Consider the following 6,000-nt stretch of genomic DNA (forward strand, 5'->3'; position numbering starts at 1 on the left):
CAGAGGAGTGTGCAGCAGCGGAGTGTGCAGCAGCGGAGTGTACAGCAGAGGAGCGTGCAGCAGCGGAGTGTACAGCAGAGGAGCGTGCAGCAGCGGAGTGTACAGCAGAGGAGCGTGCAGCAGAGGAGCGTGCAGCAGCGGAGTGTACAGCAGAGGAGCGTGCAGCAGAGGAGCGTGCAGCAGAGGAGCGTGCAGCAGCGGAGTGTGCAGCAGCGGAGTGTACAGCAGAGGAGCGTGCAGCAGAGGAGCGTGCAGCAGCGGAGTGTGCAGCAGCGGAGTGTACAGCAGAGGAGCGTGCAGCAGCGGAGTGTACAGCAGAGGAGCGTGCAGCAGAGGAGCGTGCAGCAGCGGAGTGTGCAGCAGCGGAGTGTACAGCAGAGGAGCGTGCAGCAGCGGAGCGTGCAGCAGAGGAGCGTGCAGCAGCGGAGTGTACAGCAGAGGAGCGTGCAGCAGCGGAGTGTACAGCAGAGGAGCGTGCAGCAGCGGAGTGTACAGCAGAGGAGCGTTCTGCAGCGGAGCGCGCAGCAGAGGAGCGTGCAGCAGCGGAGTGTACAGCAGAGGAGCGTGCTGCAGAGGAGCATGCAGCAGGGAAGCGTGCAGCAGAGGAGTGTACAGCAGAGGAGCGTGCAGCAGAGGAGTGTACAGCAGAGGAGCGTGCAGCAGAGGAGCATGCAGCAGCGGAGTGTACAGCAGAGGAGCGTGCAGCAGAGGAGCGTGCAGCAGCGGAGTGTACAGCAGCGGAGTGTACAGCAGAGGAGCGTGCAGCAGCGGAGTGTACAGCAGAGGAGCGTGCTGCAGCGGAACGTGCAGCAGAGGAGCGTGCAGCAGCGGAGTGTACAGCAGAGAAGCGTCGTGCAGCAGAGGAGCGCGCAGCAGCGGAGTGTACAGCAGCGGAGGAGCGTGCAGCAGCGGAACGTGCAGCGGAGGAGCGTGCTGCAGCGGAGCGTGCAGCAGAGGAGCGTGCAGCAGCGGAGGAGCGTGCAGCAGCGGAACGTGCAGCGGAGGAGCGTGCAGCAGGGGAGTGTACAGCAGCGGAGGAGCGTGCAGCAGCGGAGTGTACAGCGGAGGAGCGTGCTGCAGCGGAGCGTGCAGCAGAGGAGCATGCAGCAGAGGAGCGTGCAGCAGAGGAGCGTGCAGCAGCGGAACGTGCAGCGGAGGAGCGTGCAGCAGAGGAACGTGCTGCAGAGGAGCGTGCAGCAGAGGAGCGTGCAGCAGCGGAGTGTACAGCGGAGGAGCGCGCAGCAGCGGAGTGTACAGCAGAGGAGCGTGCTGCAGCGGAGTGTACAGCAGCGGAGGAGCGTGCAGCAGCGGAGTGTACAGCGGAGGAGCGTGCTGCAGCGGAGTGTACAGCAGCGGAGCGCGCAGCAGCGGAGTGTACAGCAGAGGAGCGTGTAGCAGAGGAGCGTGCTGCAGAGGAGCGTGCAGCAGCGGAGTGTACAGCAGAGGAGCGTGCAGCAGAGGAGCGTGCTGCAGAGGAGCGTGCAGCAGAGGAGCGTGCTGCAGAGGAGCGTGCAGCAGAGGAGCGTGCAGCAGAGGAGCGTGCAGCAGCGGAGTGTACAGCAGAGGAGCGTTCAGCAGCGGAGTGTACAGCAGAGGAGCGTTCAGCAGAGGAGCGTGCAGCAGAGGAGCGTGCAGCAGAGGAGCGTGCTGCAGAGGAGCGTGCAGCGGCGGAGCGTGCAGCAGAGGAGCGTGCAGCAGAGGAGCGTGCAGCAGCGGAGTGTACAGCAGAGGAGCATGCAGCAGCGGAGTGTACAGCAGAGGAGCGTTCAGCAGCGGAGTGTACAGCAGAGGAGCGTGCAGCAGAGGAGCGTGCAGCAGAGGAGCGTGCAGCAGAGGAGCGTGCTGCAGAGGAGCGTGCAGCAGAGGAGCGTGCAGCAGAGGAGCGTGCAGCAGCGGAGTGTACAGCAGAGGAGCATGCAGCAGGGGAGTGTACAGCAGCGGAGGAGCGTGCAGCAGCGGAGTGTACAGCAGAGGAGCGTGCAGCAGCGGAGTGTACAGCAGAGGAGCGCGCAGCAGAGGAGCGTGCAGCAGAGGAGCGTGCAGCAGAGGAGTGTACAGCAGAGGAGCGTGCAGCAGTGGAGTGTACAGCAGAGGAGCGTGCTGCAGAGGAGTGTACAGCAGAGGAGCGTGCAGCAGCGGAGTGTACAGCAGAGGAGCGTTCAGCAGCGGAGTGTACAGCAGAGGAGCGTTCAGCAGCGGAGTGTACAGCAGAGGAGCGTGCAGCAGCGGAGTGTACAGCAGAGGAGCGTTCTGCAGCGGAGCATGCAGCAGGGAGGCGTGCAGCAGCGGAGTGTACAGCAGAGGAGCGTTCTGCAGCGGAGCGTGCAGCAGAGGAGCGTGCAGCAGCGGAGGAGCGTGCAGCAGCGGAGTGTACAGCAGAGGAGCGTGCAGCAGAGGAGCGTGCAGCAGAGGAGCGTGCAGCAGAGGAGCGTGCTGCAGAGGAGCGTGCAGCAGAGGAGCGTGCAGCAGAGGAGCGTGCAGCAGCGGAGTGTACAGCAGAGGAGCATGCAGCAGGGGAGTGTACAGCAGCGGAGGAGCGTGCAGCAGCGGAGTGTACAGCAGAGGAGCGTTCAGCAGCGGAGTGTACAGCAGAGGAGCGTGCAGCAGAGGAGCGTGCAGCAGCGGAGCGCGCAGCAGCGGAACGTGCAGCAGAGGAGCGTGCAGCAGAGGAGTGTACAGCAGAGGAGCGTGCAGCAGAGGAGCGTGCAGCAGAGGAGCGTGCAGCAGAGGAGCGTGCAGCAGCGGAGTGTACAGCAGAGGAGCGTGCAGCAGAGGAGCGTGCAGCAGAGGAGTGTACAGCAGAGGAGCGTGCAGCAGCGGAGCGTGCAGCAGAGGAGCGCGCAGCAGCGGAACGTGCAGCAGAGGAGCGTGCTGCAGAGGAGCGTGCAGCAGAGGAGCGTGCAGCAGCGGAGTGTACAGCAGAGGAGCATGCAGCAGGGGAGTGTACAGCAGCGGAGGAGCGTGCAGCAGAGGAGTGTACAGCAGAGGAGCGTGCAGCAGTGGAGTGTACAGCAGAGGAGCGTGCTGCAGAGGAGTGTACAGCAGAGGAGCGTGCAGCAGCGGAGTGTACAGCAGAGGAGCGTTCAGCAGCGGAGTGTACAGCAGAGGAGCGTTCAGCAGCGGAGTGTACAGCAGAGGAGCGTGCAGCAGCGGAGTGTACAGCAGAGGAGCGTTCTGCAGCGGAGCATGCAGCAGGGAAGCGTGCAGCAGCGGAGTGTACAGCAGAGGAGCGTTCTGCAGCGGAGCGTGCAGCAGAGGAGCGTGCAGCAGCGGAGGAGCGTGCAGCAGCGGAGTGTACAGCAGAGGAGCGTGCAGCAGAGGAGCGTGCAGCAGAGGAGCGTGCAGCAGAGGAGCGTGCTGCAGAGGAGCGTGCAGCAGAGGAGCGTGCAGCAGAGGAGCGTGCAGCAGCGGAGTGTACAGCAGAGGAGCATGCAGCAGGGGAGTGTACAGCAGCGGAGGAGCGTGCAGCAGCGGAGTGTACAGCAGAGGAGCGTTCAGCAGCGGAGTGTACAGCAGAGGAGCGTGCAGCAGAGGAGCGTGCAGCAGCGGAGCGCGCAGCAGCGGAACGTGCAGCAGAGGAGCGTGCAGCAGAGGAGTGTACAGCAGAGGAGCGTGCAGCAGAGGAGCGTGCAGCAGAGGAGTGTACAGCAGAGGAGCGTGCAGCAGAGGAGCGTGCAGCAGCGGAGTGTACAGCAGAGGAGCGTGCAGCAGAGGAGCGTGCAGCAGAGGAGTGTACAGCAGAGGAGCGTGCAGCAGCGGAGCGTGCAGCAGAGGAGCGCGCAGCAGCGGAACGTGCAGCAGAGGAGCGTGCTGCAGAGGAGTGTACAGCAGCGGAGTGTACAGCAGAGGAGCGTGCAGCAGAGGAGTGTACAGCAGAGGAGCGTTCAGCAGCGGAGTGTACAGCAGAGGAGCGCGCAGCAGCGGAACGTGCAGCAGAGGAGCGTGCAGCAGCGGAGTGTACAGCAGCGGAGTGTGCAGCAGAGGAGTGTACAGCAGAGGAGCGTTCAGCAGCGGAGTGTACAGCAGAGGAGTGTACAGCAGAGGAGCGTTCAGCAGCGGAGTGTACAGCAGAGGAGCGTGCAGCAGAGGAGCGTGCAGCAGGGGAGCGTGCAGCAGCGGAACGTGCAGCAGAGGAGTGTACAGCAGCGGAGTGTACAGCAGAGGAGTGTACAGCAGAGGAGTGTACAGCAGAGGAGCGTTCAGCAGCGGAGTGTACAGCAGAGGAGTGTACAGCAGAGGAGCGTTCAGCAGCGGAGTGTACAGCAGAGGAGCGTGCAGCAGAGGAGCGTGCAGCAGGGGAGCGTGCAGCAGCGGAACGTGCAGCAGAGGAGCGTGCTGCAGAGGAGTGTACAGCAGCGGAGTGTGCAGCAGCGGAGTGTACAGCAGCGGAGTGTACAGCAGAGGAGTGTACAGCAGAGGAGCGTTCAGCAGCGGAGTGTACAGCAGTGGAGTGTACAGCAGCGGAGTGTACAGCAGAGGAGCGTTCAGCAGCGGAGTGTACAGCAGCGGAGTGTACAGCAGAGGAGCGTTCAGCAGCGGAGTGTACAGCAGCGGAGTGTACAGCAGCGGAGTGTACAGCAGCGGAGTGTACAGCAGCGGAGTGTACAGCAGCGGAGTGTACAGCAGCGGAGTGTACAGCAGAGGAGCGTTCAGCAGCGGAGTGTACAGCAGCGGAGTGTACAGCAGAGGAGCGTTCAGCAGCGGAGTGTACAGCAGCGGAGTGTACAGCAGCGGAGTGTACAGCAGAGGAGCGTTCAGCAGCGGAGTGTACAGCAGCGGAGTGTACAGCAGCGGAGTGTACAGCAGCGGAGTGTACAGCAGCGGAGTGTACAGCAGCGGAGTGTACAGCAGCGGAGTGTACAGCAGAGGAGCGTTCAGCAGAGGAGCGTGCAGCAGCGGAGCGTGCAGCAGAGGAGCGTGCAGCATAGGAGCGTGCAGCAGGGGAGCCTGCAGCAGCCTAGCGTGCAGCAGCGGAACATGCAGCAGCGGAACAGAAGCCAGCCACCGAGGATGGAGAGCCAGCTGCCCAACAGGTCGAGGAGGAGGAAGTGCAAAAGAGGCGCCTCATGAGGCCTCACGTGTACTGACAGCACCTGTCATTCGAGGACCTGCGGGACCGGGCGTGCCATCGAAGATTCCGGCTGAGCAGGGGGCTGTGCGACACGTCTGCCAGATCATAGTACACCTGGCACTGCAGGGGAATGGGAGAGTTTACCCACTCCCAATGGCCGTCATGGTGACAGTCGCCCTGCACATTTACGCCACGGGATCCTTCCAGGTGCCGAGTGGGGACCTGTCTGGAATCTCAGACCTCAGTGCACAGGTGCATCCGCGCCGTCATGGAGGCCCTACATGCCCAGGTAGATCAATACATCCATTTCAATGTCGACCGAGCCCACCAGGATGCCAGGCAGCAGAGTTCGCTGCCATCACCGACACGTCCCAGGTCCAGGGGATGATTGATGGGATGCATGTCATCCTACAAACACCTGCAGATGACAGGCCGCTCTACATAAACCGAAAGGGGTTCCACTCGATGAATGTGCAGCTGATATGTGGCCAGGTCTGCACCCAATACCCAGGCAGCGGGCATGATGCCTCCATCCTGGCACACTCGCCGATTCCCAACCTCTTCAAGGTGCTACCCCGCCCCACCCCAGCTGGGGGGTTAGTTCCTGGGTGACAGGGCTACCCACTGCGGTCATGGCTGATGACGCGTATCCGGAGGCCCCAGACCGATGCGGAGACCCGCTACAACAACTCCCATGCAGCCACCGGGGACGTGATCGAGCAGTGTTTCCGACTCCTGAAGATGCGGTTCAGGTTCCTGGACCGCACTGGAGGGGCCCTCCAGTATGATGCTGAGATGGTCCCCTGCATCGTGGCGGCCTGCTGCGTCCTCCACAACCTCGCGCAGCAGAGCGGCGATGTGCTGGCGGAGGAGGATGAACGCCAGGCCTCGTCCGATGAGGAGAATGCAGGGAGGGCGAGGCTGGACTG

The sequence above is a fragment of the Scyliorhinus torazame genome, chromosome 2, assembly GCF_047496885.1.
Source record: "Scyliorhinus torazame isolate Kashiwa2021f chromosome 2, sScyTor2.1, whole genome shotgun sequence".
NCBI lineage: Eukaryota > Metazoa > Chordata > Chondrichthyes > Carcharhiniformes > Scyliorhinidae > Scyliorhinus > Scyliorhinus torazame.